Consider the following 17,158-nt stretch of genomic DNA (forward strand, 5'->3'; position numbering starts at 1 on the left):
CAGCAGCTGCCAAACAGAAGCCGGAAGGTCGAGGTGACAGGCAGGTGCAAGAGCCAATCAGCGTACGGGTCTCAGAGCTCTGAGCACTTTAGGGAACAACACTTGGCGGACAGGTAACTGTTAGATGTAGTGATGTGGGGTACTCGGGCCCTGTGGTGCAAGGGAGCATCAGGGCCACCTTGTTCCCTGTGCATTCTCCCAGCCCATCTACAATTTCTTCTTTTTGGGGGGAGGGTACCTACTAGTGCTCAGGAGGGTACCTACTAGTGATGCTAGGGTTCAATCCCAGGTCAAGACTCGCTGTACTATGGCTTCCAGGCCCACCCCCTCTACAATTTTCAAAGTAACAGCGCATCACTGTGACCCCTTTCAGGAAAGACTTTGCCTTTGATTGCGTTCAGACTCATCTCCTGCCTGTTCCCTTCCCGCTCCAACTCAGAGCCTGACGGTCAGGAAGTTCAGGCTTCCTGATCTCAGTCACTGGTTACTCAAGAAAGAATCCAAGATGGGAGGTGAGGGGTCTACAACCGCCCCCCATGCCTCACCAACTTGAAGGTCATTGCAGACCATTCTTCATTTCTCTGTTTTTGTTTGTTTTATTTTTCTTCTGTTTTGGGCCACACCCAGTGACACTCTGGGGTTACTCCTGGCTATGTGCTCAGAAGTCGCTCCTGGCTTGGGGGACCATATGGGAAACCGGGGGATCGAGCCACGTGCAAGGCAAACACTCTACTGCTATGCCATCGCTCTGGCCCCTCTTCATTTCTTTTTATGAATTGCACAAACTGCACTGTCACGGCGCCAAAATTTCGGGGTACATCTTCACAAACCCACATATGTATGCCAAAACCACATCTAAAGCTCACCACTAAAATTTAATGCCCTTCACCCACGTGGATCACTTCAAAGAAAGGAAGTGATGAGGCTGAAAACCCGGACACACTCTGTTCCGCCCTGACTCACTGGAAATGAGAGTGAACAGGGCCGTTAGGTGGGCACCCAACAATACCTGATCACTCCTTATAAAAGGCGCATATCTGGGGCCACTGTCTTTACCGAATCCTTTACATTTAACTTTCTAAGGACTTTCCTCTCATTATTTTGCTTAATGAAAAAGCCATGATCCTACAATTATCACTGCATCTCCTTGGAGTAAAGAAACACCAGTAGAGAGAAAATCAAATATTGTGACTTGGAAGGTGGCATGAGGCACGTTTCTACCAGCCCCACACAGCGCTAGTGTGAACAGCGTGGCAGTGGCATGTGGCAGTGTGGAAAGAGAAGGCAGGGGTAGGGGATGGCCTGCCCCCTCCAATTCTGGATTCAAAGGCAGCTGAGCCATGCCAGAGACACTCCAGGTTCTTCAGCGAAACTGGGAAAGCGTGGCTTCCTTCCCCTTCAATGAGAAAAGCCCAGTAGGCAGACATGACTTCCCAGTCCCCAATCCCAGAGTAAAAGGCCATCACTCCCAGGTCACTGAGGATGGGGAATCAAAAAAGGGTACAAACCTTTGTTGTTGTTTTTTTGGGGGGGGTTTTGTTGTTTTGTTTGGTTTGGTTTTTGGGCCACACCCGGCGGTGCTCAGGGGTTACTCCTGGCTGTCTGCTCAGAAACAGCTCCTGGCAGGCACGGGGGACCATATGGGACACTGGGATTCGAACCAACCACCTTAGGTCCTGGATCGGCTGTTTGCAAGGCAAACGCTGCTATGCTATCTCTCCGGGCCCCAAACCTTTGTTTTTTAACAGTTCGCATTTTCCATTGGATGGTGAACATTTTGATTGTGTCTCTAGGGAATGAGTTAGAAATGTCTTTCCTATGGACCCTAAACTTCCTACAAAGAAGGTCAGGAAACAGCTCGAAAGAAGAGCTGCAGGGGGGAGGGGCAGAGAGATCATACAACAGGGAAGATGTTTGCCTTGCACACCCAGGTTTGATTCCAGGCTTCCCATATGGTCCCCCAAGCACCTCTAGGAGTAATTCCTGAACACAGAGCCAGGAGTAAGCCCTGTGCATTGCCAAGTGTGAACTAAAAAAAGGTCTGAGGTGCATATGGTCCATCAAGTGGGATTCCCGGATTCCATCCTTGGCAATGGAACTATTAACACACAACTTCCCTCCAGCACCACCAGTAGCTGCCCATGTAGCTGCCCATGAATAGGTTGCTAGAAACTGGCTGCATGAAAGGTTGTAGGCCTCGGACAATCTGTGACTTAGAGATCAATCACAGATTTGCTACCAACTCCCTTTAACATGTTTGCCTTTTGTTTTTGTTTGTTTCCTTGGGTTGCTAGGATTGAGCCCAGGGCCTCTCACATGCACATATGGCCAGTGTTCTACTGCTAAACCCCAACAGAGATGATTTCTCCTTTCAAGTCAGTTTTAGAAGAATTCTGGAACTGACCTAACACCCATCTTCCACCCCACAACTCTTGAGGATGTGGAGGGATCAACCGAGAACTCAACTCCCTTTTCTTCTGAGTCTCCAGGATCTTTCTGAAACAAAACTGAGGGGTGGGGGAAACCAAAGTAATACTAATAAATGCTATAAAACACACTGCTGATAAACCCAGGTATTTTTTTTAAAGCTCTGGGCAATTTAAGTAGTGCCTTGGAGTCACTAACGGGCCCTCTTCTCAGTTCTTTCCTTCTTTTTCCAATCTTTTATCTAGGGTTGTCAGGGGAAATGTTGTGTCCACAAATTCCCAAACACAGTGTTTCATCTACTGCTTCTCAGAATTCCCATTGCTCAATTCCTGGAGTCTATTAAACTCCTTCTAACCTGTGACCCTTCTCTGGGATAGATTCGATGTGACTCTCACCAACATTTGAGATTCTAAAATCACATTGATTCTGATAAATAGCCAACATATTCTAATTGCTCATACGTAATGTGCAAAGTTAGTTGGAAAGTCTCAAGACTGTCATATGCCTCCCCCCATACACACTTTTATCACCTCTGAAGTCAGCAAATGATTAAGCAATAGTACTGATATCTTTTAGGACTATGTGGGTATTTTGCTGGGGTGAGAGATAGGGAACCTCAATCAGTGTCCAGGAAGTCTTGGCCTACCAGTGGTTCTAGGCTCATGGCTTCAGCATAATAACCCCAGGAAGTGATGCTGCTGGGTTCCCAGGGTCACCCCCATAGTGATGGGGAGTCCAGGTCTGGAAATGTGGGACAGGGAGGGGAGGGGTTCACAGTGGTGCTGTTAATTGAACTAGGGTCAGGCACATTTCTGGTCTGTGCCCTAAATACTGTACCTATCTCCTGACTCCCCTTTTTTCCTTATCAATACCTGGAATAAAATCTCAAGTAGCATCCTTGACTCAAAGAAATAGAGACTTTAAAAACTCAAGTTTATAACTGTAGAAGGTAGATATAGTTTCTTTTAAGTAGAGGGAAAGTGATGTGAATGCTAAAGGTGGGTTCCCATCATCAAAATCAACAGAAAAGGTCAGTACATGGACCCAGAAGGATAGTACAATTGGTTAAGGTGCTTGCCTGGCATGCAGCAACCAGGGTTAGAACCCTGGCACTACATAGTACCACCAGGAGTGATTCTAGAACATAAGAGTTAGAAGTGAGCCCTGGGGCCAGAGAGATAGCATGGAGGTAAGACGTCTGCCTTACTTGCAGGTCAGTGGTTCGAATCCCAGCATCCCATATGGTCCCCTGAGCCTGCCAGAAGCAATTTCTGAGTATAGAGCCAGGAGTAACCCCTGAGTGCTGCCGGGTGTGACCCAAAAACCAAAAAACAAACAAAAGAGGTGAGCTCTGAAGGGGGCCAAAGAGATCGCATGGAGGTAAGGTGTTTACCTTGCATGCAGAAAGTCAGTGGTTCAAATCCTGGCATCCCATATGGTCGGTCCCCTGAGCCTGCCAGGAGCTATTTCTGAGTGTAGAGCCAGGAGTAACCCCTGAGTGCTGCTGGATGTGACCCAAAAAACAAACCAAAAACAAACAAACAAAAAGAACTGAGCCCTGAAAATGGCAGAGCTTCCCAAAGACAAAAAACAGAAACAGACCAAAAAGCAAATCCATGTGTACAGTGTTGGAGTTATGGTTAATGGAATCCCAGGCCCTTTTCTCTTCATGAATTTAGACCCTCAATACTGACTCAGCCCAGAGACACTTTCCCAGCATTTCTCTGCAATCAGTAGCTGAATTCTATCAGCAACTATGAAGATCACAGGCATTGGGCACAGAAGTCACTCAGACTCCCCCTGTGTGGCAGATACTGATGCCTCCACTTCTTGCCTGGTCTTCACAGGCTTCTCTGCTGTTCTCAGAGTTTGTTCAACAACCTCCTCCACACCACCTTGCCTCCCCTTTGTGGACACCTGCCTCTGCCCTGGAAAACCCATGTAAGGTTGGCAGAAACTCTGCTACCTGCATTTATGTCCTTTCTGCTCTCCCAGACTCACTCCAGTTCCCTCATCCTCCTCCATCATCCTGCTCCATGGTCTGGCCTCATCATCTTTCTCCATCATCTTGCTTCATGATCAAGCTCCATTGGGCTTCTCTATTATCCTGCTCCATGATCCAGCTCCATCACCCTTCTCTATCATCCTGATCCATTATCAAGTTCAATAATCCAGTTTCATCCTTCTCCAACATCCTTCTCCATGATCTGGCCCCATCATCTTTCGCCATCATCTTGCTTCATGATCAAGCTCCACTGGGCTTCTCTATTATCCTGCTCCATGACGCAGCTCCACCACCCTTCTCCATAATCCAGTTCCATCACCCTTCTCTATCACCTGCTCCATCATTCTTCTCCATGATCTGGTTCCATCACCTTTCTACATCATCCTGCTCCATGACCTGGCTCTACTACCCTTTTCCATGATCCGACTCCATCACTTTTCTCTATCATCCTGCTCCATGATCCATTTTCATCACCCTTTTCCAAAAGAGGTCTAACTCCTTCAAACACACCTCCCCCAAAGATGAATTCCAAGAAGAGAAAGTCAGTGGGAAGTCTAAGCACACCAACCCCCAGAATTCCCATCACTCATCGCACTCAGTCCTTAGCGGCTTTCTCCCAAACTGCAGCTACTTTTCCCCAGCTGGCCTGAAGAGCACCTCCCCTCAAATGCACTTCAAATCAGTAAATTCACTTGTACAAAAGCCACCACATCTACAAAGAGCTGTGTCCAATTCGTGTACCTAACGGTTCCACCAATTTTCCAGGCCCCCTCTCCCAGTAGACCTTTGTGTTGACCTTTCCACCCAGTACCCTACAGCCAAGTCAGCACAAAAGATGGTTCTGCTCACCCACCCTGCCTCCTTCCTCCTTGGCCACAGCGAGCAGTTCTGCAGCAGACAACTCCAGCGTCTCTTCATCTACCTGGCTCAACATCGCGTGATCCCTCCAAAAAAAGCTCCCTTCTCTGCATATCCTAGGTTCAACCTCTCATCACCCATCTTCTCTTGTCTGCCCTTCCAGCCCCCCTTGGGAGCATCAAAGCTGTCAGTCACAGCAGCTCCCAAGACTCCACATCTCATCATCCCACTTGTGCCCCAATGACTTAAGCTCAGAGCACAGTTCTGGGGCTGGAGAGAGACAGCACAAGTGTTAAGGTGCTTAGCCAGCCACCCTCTGACCCAGGGTTTGTGTTTGACCTATATATGGTTCCGGAGCCCTGCCAAGAGTGATCCCTGAGCACAGAGCCAGATGCCCCTGAGCACCACTGGGTGAGGACCCCCCACCCCAAAATCAATAATGAAAGTCAGGGCTCTAAGTTACTGGAACTACATGTTAAGTACCTGACAGCCACCACCCCTGGCTAATGGTTTCAAGGCTGGTGGTATAGGGTAAAGTCACTACGAAAAAGTTCCAAAGGGGTTTTTATTTGTTCTTTTAGTTTTGGTTTTTGAATCACATCCAGTGGTGCTCAGGAGTTACTCCTGGTTCTGTGCTTAGGGGTCATTCCTGGTGGTGCCTGGGGGACATTATGGGATGCCAGGGATAGAACCCACGTCAGCTGCCCTCTCTGCTGTGCTATTACCCCAAACTCATGCAAGGAGGGATGTCCAGTCACAACATCTTTATACCTGAGAATTCTTTTGGTTTTGGGACCACACCTGGTGATGCTCAGGGGTTACTCCTAGCTCTCCGCTTAGAGATCATTCCTATCTCTAACTACAGAAGACTGACTTTGTCAACCGTGACTAAGCAGAATTTTTTCTGGGACCATAAAGAGACACATAGGGGTTGGACAACCAACATGGCCGGAGCCTGTAGTTGGTCTTCTGACCGTATGCTTCATGGGCAGAGACACCCTGCATCTCTTAGGCCAAAGAAATTTTCTTTCTAATTTCCCCAAAGTTTGATGTTCCTATGGCAAAGAAAAGAAAGGAAAAAAAAGCCACACCTGCCCCTTCCCCTTTTTACTTTTCTTCTTTTAATTTTACTTATAGTCTAGATAGGGGTTCCTGCTTTTCCATAGAACCACAGAGCTTGAATCACTTTGTTCTGTCTCATATTTATATATCTTTTTACAAATTGAGAAAAAAAAAGTGATGGGGTCCAGGAGCTAAGTGGTCTCAGGAACATTGAGTGGGAGAGAAAAAAAAAAGATCAGATCTAAATAACCAAGCCAAAGTCAATGACAACAGAATCAAGAGACTCAAACTACAACAAGCTATCCATAAAAGGGAACTGTTATATTACTAGCTTGTCCAGGGAGCTAAGGGTGGAGGAATGGGGATGCATGGGGGGTGGGGGAGAGGGAGAGAATGGTGGAGGGAGGTCAACACTGGTGGTGGGAATGGCCCTAATTCACTATCACTAAACACCTGACATACAACTGTGAAAGACTTGTAATTCACAATGACCATGCTACCTTTGACATTTCACATGTCTTCCCACTAAATTACTAAGCCCTCAGAACAACTATGTTTGCATGGGACCCACCATGCATGCGCTTATTAGGATGTTGCATCAAATCGAACAGGTGGATTAATAATCCTCCCTCCATTAAAATGTTTTCTTTCCATGTGAACAAAAAAGAGCTTGCATTTATCTAACAAAATAATGACTTAAATCAATGCCTAATTATAATACTTTAAAGATAATTAGTTCCTCTTTTCCCCCCCTGTGGTACTTGAAACTGAAAGGGGGAAAAAGTTATAAAGATCTGAAAGACTTCCACTTTACATAAGTCATTCATAACCAAGAAACCACAAAAGTTAGACAAGAAGAAAATGAAGACTCTTCCTAGCTATCGCTTAACTATGTGAAACAGCAATAGACAATATAAACATCTAATACACAGCTGCCCTATAATTAAGAGAAAACAACAAATAACATACCAACAACTATGCATGTAAATAACGTCTGAGTCAACAATCTGACACATCCCCCCTTCCCAAGCCATTATATAGTATTCTTTTTACAATTTGGGCTGAAAAGCAAATAAGTGCATGTTTAACAGTAGCCACTGTACTTGTTCCTTCTTTCAACTCCAGCTTGCTGTCCTAAAACATTAGTTAAGAAGCCAACCTCCTGTTCTTCCAGGAAAATAAGACTCATCTGAACAGCAGGTAGGGAGAAGAGAGACTTCCAAGAATCATTAAGTGAGAGCTCCCACAAATCTTACAGAGGCCAATACTTTATTCTGAAGATAAGGTCATCCCTGACTCTGGGTTTCTACTCAGAAACTGAGAAGATAAAGATGCTCAGATGTTTAATACCGCAGTTTCCAGAAGAATGGCAGTTCCTCTGATACTAGTAGTTCCTTAGATTGAACTGGGAGGATCAATGTTTGGGCTCTTCTCCCTGGAAGCTGGCAGTTTTTCCATTATACAAACAAATGTTTTCCTGCACCAGCGAGAGCTGTAAATGAACTAGCTACACCTCTTTGAATTGATCCTAGGTAAACAATGCACATCTAAATGAGGATTTTAATTTAGAGTTGAAGTGACTTGCATACACACTATTATCTTGCTCTGCGTTTTTTTGTTTTTTTTGTTTTTTTTTTTGAAAGGAAGCTACTCAAGAATACATGTTAAATATACTTGGGGGGGGGGGGTGGAGAGATAGCATGGAGGGAAGGCATTTTGCCTTGCATGCAGAAGGATGGTGGCTCAAATCCCGGCATCCCATATAGTCCCCTGAGCCTGCCAGGAGCAATTTCTGAGTGTAGAGCCAGGAGTAACCCCTGAGCATTCCTGGGTGTGACCCAAAATAAAAAATAAAAAAACTTTAGGTATTTCTGCTGCACCCCAGCCAATCATCAAACTGCACTGAACATTTGTACCAGCAGTTAAGAGTGGAAAGAGACAGAAAGACAGGGCTGGAGTGACAGTACAATGAGCAGGGCGCTTTCCTTGCACACAGTCAACCTGGATTTGATCCCCAGCATCCCACCTGGTCCCTAAGCATCGTCAGGAGTAATTCCTAAGCACAGAGCCAGGAGTAACCCCTGAGCACCACCAGATGTGGCCCCAAAACAAAACAAAACACAAACGAAGTTAGGAATTTTGGTTTGGGGCCCAGAGAAAATGTTTCGACTTGTCAGCAAAGCCCACCTGGTAATCATCTTGGAACAAACACTCAAACCAGAACCTGTAGGTGAGTGAACAGGGCAGAGCCTGGGAAGTAGGTCCCCGGGAGTCTCTGGACAACCTCCACACACACTCATCCCTCTCCCAGACTCTGTGCCTCCACCATCAGTCTCTCCTAGAAGTGCAACTTCATGAATCCGATCCTTAAAAAGAAAAGAAACTAAGATGGCTGGAGTGCTAGCACAGTGGTAGAGCAGTGCTTCTCAATTTTCTATCATGCACTCTAGGAAGAAGAAAACACTTTTTGCACCAATCACCCCCCGCGCAATTGTAAGTAGTATCTTTATTAAAAAAAAAAAAATTTTTAACCTGCAAAACAAAAATATATAAAATAATTTGAGCTGATTTTTTTAATCAAAGGTGATGTCTAGATTAATGGCTACAATGAGCACGTTTTGCAATGCATAGCTTTTTGAAGTGGGGTTTGAAGCAGGACACAACTCTCAGCTCCAGAGACATACAGAGACATAAACACGGGGCTTAGCTTGTTATGACAGTGTTTGCTGAGGTCAAATGCACCCCCCTTGGGGGGCGCGCCCCACTATTTGGGAAGCACTGGGGTAGAGCATTTGCCTTGCAGGTGGGGCTGACCTAGAACCATCCTGGGTCCCAGGTATCCCATATTGTCTCTGAAGCCTGTCAGGAGCACAGAGCTAGAAGTAACTCCTGAGCACCGCCAGGTGTGACCCCAAAGAAACAAAAAAGAAAGTCATATACAGACCTGCATTGAAAATCTACCAAAAGGCTAGAGAGAAAATAGGGGTTAAGGGGGCCAGAGTGGTGGCACAGCGGTAAGGCATATACTTTATGCACGGTAGCCTAGGACAGACCTTAGTTCCATCCCCCGGCGTCCCAAATGGTCCCCCAAGCCAGGAGTGATTTCTGAGCGCATAGCCAGGAGTAACTCCTATGCATCATCAGGTGTGACCCAAAAAAAAAAAAAAAAAAACAAAAAACAAAAAAAAAAAAGAAAATAGGGTTTAAGGCTCATGCCTTGCAGGTGGCCAACCATGGCTCTGACCAAAGTTCTAACCTTGCTGTGCCAGAATCGATCCTTGAGGTCAGAGCCAGCCCTGTGCACTGCCAGATGTGATCCAAAATTCAAACAGGAAAAAAGATGTAGAGAATGAGACATCTACTTCATTTTATGATATCAAATAATCAGTTTTGACCTTTTGAAAGGTAAATTATCCCTTTCTTTCACAGACCTTTCTAATCCTTTCCCAAAGATCCCTGGCTCCTTCCCCAAATCCCCCCAACTTTCACTTCTGGTAAAGAGCAACCATCCATGTTTACAGGCCAAATGGAGTGGCACAACAGAGCCGCCTGACTGACTGACTATTGTTATCACCTCAGCTGTCCAGCTTCTTGCAAGGTCCAGCTCATTACCTAAGACATTGGGCCTTTCTTTCCCACCTTTAAAATGAAAAAGGAATCATGACAATCTTAATAAGTGAGAGAAATAGAATGCCTGTCTCAAATACAGGCAGGGGTTGTAGGAGGAGGGAGGGGGGGCATTGGTGGTGGGAATGTTGCACTGGTGAAGGAGGGTGTTCTTTTTGTGACTGAAATCCAACTATAGTCATGTTTGTAATCACGGTGTTTAAATATATTATTTAAAAAATAAAAAAGGAAAAAAAAAAGTAAATGTCCCTCCATAGAAAAAACAATTTCTCTGGGGTTGACAGCTGAGATTTCTACCCAACTCCAATGACTTCAGGTAAAGAAAGTCCTGTTAGACCCGAAAAACTCCTCTCCACCCAGACCCAGGGTACAGTGCATGCACATGAAAAAGAAACCAGGGACGGAAGAAATAGTACAGTGGGGAGGACTCCTGCCGTGCACGTGTGGACCCCATAAGGTCCCCAGAACCCCAACAGCCATGATCCCTAACTGTAGAGCCAGGAATAAGCCCTAAGCACCACAGCACCACCTGGGGTGGCACCCCTTCACCCTCAAAAATCAAAAGAAGATACCCAAAAAGTAGAACTTAAGCAGTATAAGAAAAAAATCACCAGGGTAAGTGGCAGGCATTATCCAGAAATACAGAGATCATACTCATTTAGCCGAAAAATGGGATGTCAGCTGCTCCTGGGTATGTTCTACTGAGATATTAAGTACTAACAATATTTAATTCATATTTAATATTTAACAGAAAGTATTTCCTTTCTTAAGCATCCAAAGATTGTCCAGAAAAAAAACACACACAATAGAAAATACATTTGTCAGAAAGGCCTAAACAAGAGCAAGGTCATTTCTTTACAGAATAGTAAAGTTCAAAAGAATGATTCATTCATTGGGTATTCTAAACCAAAAGAGAAAACAAACAAACAAATATACAGCGTGTTTGCATTGCGAGAAGATGACCCGGGTTTGATCCCGGCATCCCATATGGTCCACGGCCTCCTGCCAGGAATGATTTCTGAGCGCAGAGCCAGGAGTAAACCGAGGGCCACAAGATGTGACTCAAAACCAACACACACACACACACACACATATTATGAATAAGAGTCCAGAGTTAGACTGTCTTGTCCCTAATCCAGCTAAGATTATCAATCCAAACCACTAGCTCGTGAGAAAGTCCAGGGCAAGACATTGAATCATTCCGAATTCAAGTTTCTTCACCTACACAAGGTAATAGGGTGTGTGCATTTGGAGGCTTCAACACTAGTAATAATACATGAGCCTTAAAAAAGAAGTGCCCAGGGGCCGGAGAGATAGCACAGCGGTAGGGCATTTGCATTGCATGCAGAAGGACAGTGGTTTGAATCCCAGCATTCCATATGGTCCTCTGAGCCTGCCGGGGGCAATTTCTGAGCGTAGAGCCAGGAGTAGCCCCTGAGAATGAGTATTGCAGGGTGTGACTCAAAAAACGAGAGAGAGAGAGAGAGAGAGAGAGAGAGAGAGAGAGAGAGAGAGAGAGAGAGAGAGAGAGAGAGAGAGAGAGAGAGAGAGAGAGAGAGAGCCCAAGGGCTGGAGAGATAGCATGGAGGCTGGGCGTTTGTTTGCCTTGCATGCCAAAGGATGGTGGTTTGAATCCCGGCATCCCATATGGTCCCCCGAGCCTGCCAGGAACGATTTCTGAGCGTAAAATCAGGAGTAACCCCTGAGCAATGCCAGGTGTGACACAAAAACAAAAACAAAGAAGTGCCCAGCTTGAAACAGCAGGAAAAAATGAGCTACAATCATTCCTCCTGCCCAAAGCTCTCAATCAGATTATGATCCAGCACCCCAGGGAGAAAAGACCATCAGAGAATAGTCATTCTGGTCTATATAGCAGCTTACAAGAGTCTCTCCACAGTTCCTTTAACTGAAGCAGCTACTGTGTATCTACAGGCCTTTCTTTCTCTGGTAACAAAATCGGGATAACAGGCAGAAACGCGTGGAGTAGAAAGGAAGGAAAAGCCCAAGGAGAAGGTTCTGAAGCAGTGCTGAAACTCTGAGAGGAAAGTGCAATGAACCACTCTAGATCCAAGAAGCACCTGCAAGATTAACTTCCTTTTATTATTTGTTTTGTTTTGGGGCCACACCAGGTAGCACTCAGGGGTTACTCCTGGCTCTGCACTAAGAAACCACTCCTGGCAGGCTCAGGGGACTACATGGGATGCTGGAGATTGAACCCCAATCTGTCCCAGATCAGCCACGTAAGACAAACACCCTGCCATTATGCTATAACTCCAGCTCCTCCATTTCTGCTACTTACATTGCAATTTTTTCTACACAATCTTTCTGCATGAGTTCAACCACAGGCTAAGGATTGCCAGAGACTTCAACAAAAGCCAAGAGCCTTCTTTCCCCTAGATTGCCTGTACGTTCCTATCAACTCTTGGTTTTCCATGGAGACCTGGGAGTTGTGGCTAGTTAAAGCTGTAACATATCAGCCAGTAGGTGCTTGCTTCCCTACTGTGCCCATCGGAGCTAATAAAGGGATCCAAGTCAGAAGGATTTGCTCCTTGGAGAGGCCCCAAGGCTTTCATTAAACCCCAGTTCATGCAAAGAGGATTCAGGAGACAGATGTGAACTTAGTAGCAGCACCACCCCACCACCACCACCCAACATCTGTTTCTACCAAAAGCTCCTTCGTGCAGATGGAAGGCCTCTAAATCTGTTACCCTCATAACCTCCGTCCCCCAGAAACTCTGAGTTCAACAAGCCTTTCCCTCCTCTCTCTCTCTCTCCCAGAATCAGCAGCGGGGCCAGCGGCTTGGCCTCTCCACGTCAACAAAATCCTGACACCACCCATATCTGAAGTCCAATGCCAGAGCCCCCCAGGGCCGTCCCTGGACTACAGTTTAATTATGATGCCTGAACTAACAGGCTGACATCATAGACTTTTACAGGCTGACCCCGTGTCATCCTGATGTATCATTGTGCACCAGATCAGTGCTGTAAATCAATTTCAGATCTCCAGGAGGTTGGAGAGGCTGGTAATGATGCTTTCTCAGCCGTCTCCGGAGACTCGATATTATACACAAACTTACATTATTTATAAGCCTCTGTGATGCCTCCATTAGCCTTGTAAGATGACACAAATGAGAATCTTTTATACACACACAACTTGGCCTTGATTGTAGAGGCGGCTAACGCTTAAATACACTCGTCTAATTACACTCCGGATTTTTCCCCCTCCATCTACCGAGTTGATCAAATTTATCTCAAACCCTCGCATGACTAACTTATCAGAATGGCCCACAAGAATGATGTAGGTTTTTTTTTTTTCCAACACGAGCATTTAAGAGAAAGAAGCTTTCCCCTTAATGCTTTCATAAGCTTAGTCCAAAGAGGGGGAGGTAATGACTTAATGGTAGGAGAAAAAAAAATTCCAGTTAGCTTAAGAAGCTAATAATTTTTTAGGCTTTTAATTTATTTATTTTTTCGGTGCCTAAAAATTGGTCATTTCTCTAACAGGCAAAGACCATCCATCAGATCTTCGAGAGTATAAAATCCAAGAATACTGGGAGGGGGATGTTATTTAGTTACATACCTGGGGTGGAGGAGTCAAAAGAAAATGAAGAGCAAATCATACCCCAGAAGAAATCTGATGCGGCCTGACCTCTTCAGAGGCTCCCAACCTCAGCCGCCGACCTTGAGGATGGATTTTCCCACGAATCGCAACATTAACACCAAATGCCCACACCTGCACAGAAATGCCAACCAGCTCCAAGTGGGCGCCAAGAAGGGCAAACCCTTGCCCTCAAGCACTGAGCGCCTGGCCAGGCCTAGCTGCTCCAGCCGGCTCGCCCAGTGCACGAGGAACAGCAGAAAATGGGGTTCAGGCTCCGCTGGAACCTTGTTTCCTCTCCTAAGAGTGGGGCCAGCACACCTCGCCTGTCCCCCCTTCTGTCAAAACCCAAATGGTAATATTAGACACAGGAAGAAAAACTCCACATGGAGAACAGTTTTTCTCCTGATGCTCCCACCAGACGGGCAAATTAGCACGAGAAAGGGTCCGTGATAAGGGCAATGCACACACATGCACAACCCCACAGGGTCCACAATCGAGGCAAACACACACACACACACACACAAACACGCCTACCACTGCGAAACGGGCTGCGGAGTGGCTTCCCGCGAAGGCAGGGCAAGGCAGAAAGGCGTGCCCTGGCGTCTCCTTCCACACGCTCTACAACTTGGGGTGTTGGGGATCGGAGTGGGGTGGGGAGGAAGGCCTGGACTCACGAACATGCGCGTCCTGGGGTGCGGGTGCCGAAACGCTCCCCGGCTTCCCGCAAAGCAAAGGACGCGCCTTCCCGCTCTGCGGGGCTCCGGGCCCGGCGTGTCTGTGGGTGCGTTTCCCAACGGACTCGGGCCTCCTCCCCACCTCCCACACCCCACCCCACCCGCCTCGGCACCCCACCAAAGAAAGAAACGACAAAGGAAGAGATCCCCGGGGGCCGCAGCTGCCGGCCTCGCCTCCCTCCGCACCCCAACCCAACCTCCCCTCACCAAGTGCGCCCCGCAAACGCTCGCTGGGTAAAACCGGTACCTCGAGATGAAGCAAGTCAAAACAAACACACAAAACAGAACAGAAAACAAGCCGGGCTCGGCCTCTCCCACGCCCACCAGCCGCACCGACACCCCCTGCAGACACGAGCCCCACAAACACCCACCCAGGCCCGCGGCCGAGTCAATGAGCAGTTGTGGCACCAAATGCACCCGCCGTGAAGCAATCGAATCCGGTCAAGGGAAAGGAATGAGCCGACACTCGGAGGCGCTGCGGGTGTAGGCGGAAGGGGAAGGGGACGGGGGGAAAGGGGGGGGGGTGGATAGGTTTACGCGCCGCCGCTGCAGCAACAGCAGCAGCAGCAGCAGCAGCCAAACCTTTGGAATCAACGAGAAGGGAATTTCGGGGCGAACTTTCCTTGACCTCGAACTCCCCAAGAGGCTCGTTGGTGGAGGCGCGCGGATGGGGTGGGTGGGGGAGAAGAGATCAAGAGATCGAGTCCTTGGGAAGGCACTACCACCACCCTCAGGGCCGCTCCACGCTCCCTTCTTTTCTCCCCTCTGCCCTCCAAGGGTGTCTCCCTAGTTCAGGACCCGCTCCAAGGCGCGCGCACCCCCCCAAAAAAAGAACAAAAACAAAAACAAGCCGCCCGGGCCCGGCTGCCGGACACAACGGGGAGCCCGCGAGGGCCGCGCGCCCGGGGAAAGGGGAAAGAGAAAAAGCAGGGAGCGGACGGCGCAGGAAGGAGGGGTGCCCCAACAAAGACGCAGCAACCGGCACCTTGGCTGCGTGCGGGGCCGGCCCGGAGCGCAGTGGACGAGGCGCCCCAAGTGGCTTCGCTCCTCCGAGCGGCCAGGAGGCGCCCTCGCGGTGAGGATCGGGGCCGGCGGGGTCCCCCGAAAGGCCGGGGTGGAGACGCGGACGGACGGAGGAGAAAGTTGGGGTCGCGTCCCGGTTCGTGGATTACCGGCGCGGCCGTGCGTAAAGGAGTCCCGCAGGCCCCCCGGGCGCGGCCGGCCCGGTTCGGCCGCCCGCCCGCTCGTTCCCTCGCTCGCGGAGCCTGGATGGATCTGGGCGCGCTGGCGTCAGGGAGTCGGAGCCGCCCAGCCTCCACCCGGCCGCCGCTGCCAATACCCGGCGCGCTCGGCAGCCGGCTCGCTCACACGCGCACCCGCACCCCCAGGGATCCTCTCCAAATTCCCGGCCCCGCGCCCCCATTCATTCCCACCCGCACGGCTGCACTCGCCTGCCTGCCTGCCTGTCTTGCCTGCCCGCCTCGGCCGCGGCCAAGTTCCGTGATCGCTCGCTCGCTGCCGCGCAACCAGCAGTGCATTTGGGGACAGCTCTCTCTCTCTCTCTCGCTCGCTCGCTCGCTCTCTCTCCCCTCCCCCACCCCGCCCCCCGAATCCACACCCCCTTGACAAACCCTACAAGTTGCTTATGGGCCAGGTTTGGAAAGCCCAGCGCGACTCTGACCTGTTTCTTCTTCCAGCAGACCTGGAAGCACTCACTCGGCGTTGTTTGGTGCCAATTCGAGATTCCCTACAAGAGGGAATGTTGTTGCTTTGAATTAGAGTCATTGCCACGATGGAGCTCCGATTTTATTTATTTGGTTTTACCATCTGATTTTTACAGCCTTGTAGCCAACACATACCACCACCTCCATGCTCGTCTCCTTTCCCCAGGTAGAGACAAACTCACTCTGGTCTACCTGATCTATAGAAATACTGATTTCTTTTTATGCGAGTTTACTTTTTTCCCCCTCTTGGCCAGCTCTCTGGAAGCTGGCAAGAAATGGTACATAATTAACATTATGTTTAGAGGCGAATAATTATTCTGAGGACTAAATTTCCCATGAACCAAGAAAGATGTCGCCGCCAATATCAAGAAAATGGCCTGTCTACATTCCATTGTAGATTCTTATTCAAGGACCATTGGGGGGGGGGGGTATTTCTGCATTGCGTATTTAATTATTCAAAGGCAAGGCAGCAAATCACATAAAACACATACAATCCCGCTTGTAAATTATAGATCAGAGTGTTTTGCTCATTTCTTTAAACTGCCCAGGCCCTGACTGCTTGGTCAATTCTGGGGTTCCCTTGTTTTCTCTGAAAGCAGTCTTGGACCCTGTTCCTTGCTCTCTGCTGAGCAGACAGCTGGAGTAGGCTTTTGTTACATGCCAGCCAGATGGTGTCACCCCCAGTTTCAATCCCTCCCTGGGTAGGCTCTAGTTATACAATGGAGCATTATTCAGTCATAAAAAGGACTGACGAGTCCATGAAGCTTGAAAGCATTGTGCTAAGTGAAAAAAAGAAGCAAAAAGACCACATGGTGTTGGGTCCCAAGCGCCGAAATGTGCAGAAGGCGCCATTCGAGGTGCAGACCCAGGCTGGTTCTCTGGTGCGCTTACCTGTGTCTGGTGGATGGGGTGGAGGGACCTGGGCACTGACAGTGAAAGGTTATTAGGGTGTTGTGTGTGTTTTTCCATGGAACGATGAAAATGTCCTAAAAAACAGTTATATTAGAGAGTCACACAACTCTGTGAATATTATAAACCTCTGAAGGCTGCACATTTTAAGTGGTTGAATTGTAAGGAATGGGGAGATGGTTAAGGCGCATGTGCCAACTGGATGGACAAC

At 48.1% G+C, this 17,158-nt stretch overlaps 1 protein-coding gene across 1 annotated transcript in view; it reads right to left on the bottom strand.

The window, feature by feature from the left end:
* The window catches only part of SMAD1 (SMAD family member 1), a 61,721-nt gene extending 46,153 nt beyond the window's left edge, over positions 1-15,568 (bottom strand). Inside the window, exon 1 of the mRNA XM_049770082.1 lies at positions 15,487-15,568. The gene's annotated coding sequence lies outside the window, so the exon portion shown is untranslated. The remainder of the gene's footprint in view (positions 1-15,486) is intronic.
* Between the last annotated feature and the right edge of the window lie 1,590 nt (positions 15,569-17,158).

The sequence above is a fragment of the Suncus etruscus genome, chromosome 3 (assembly GCF_024139225.1).
Source record: "Suncus etruscus isolate mSunEtr1 chromosome 3, mSunEtr1.pri.cur, whole genome shotgun sequence".
NCBI classification, from domain to species: Eukaryota; Metazoa; Chordata; class Mammalia; order Eulipotyphla; family Soricidae; genus Suncus; species Suncus etruscus.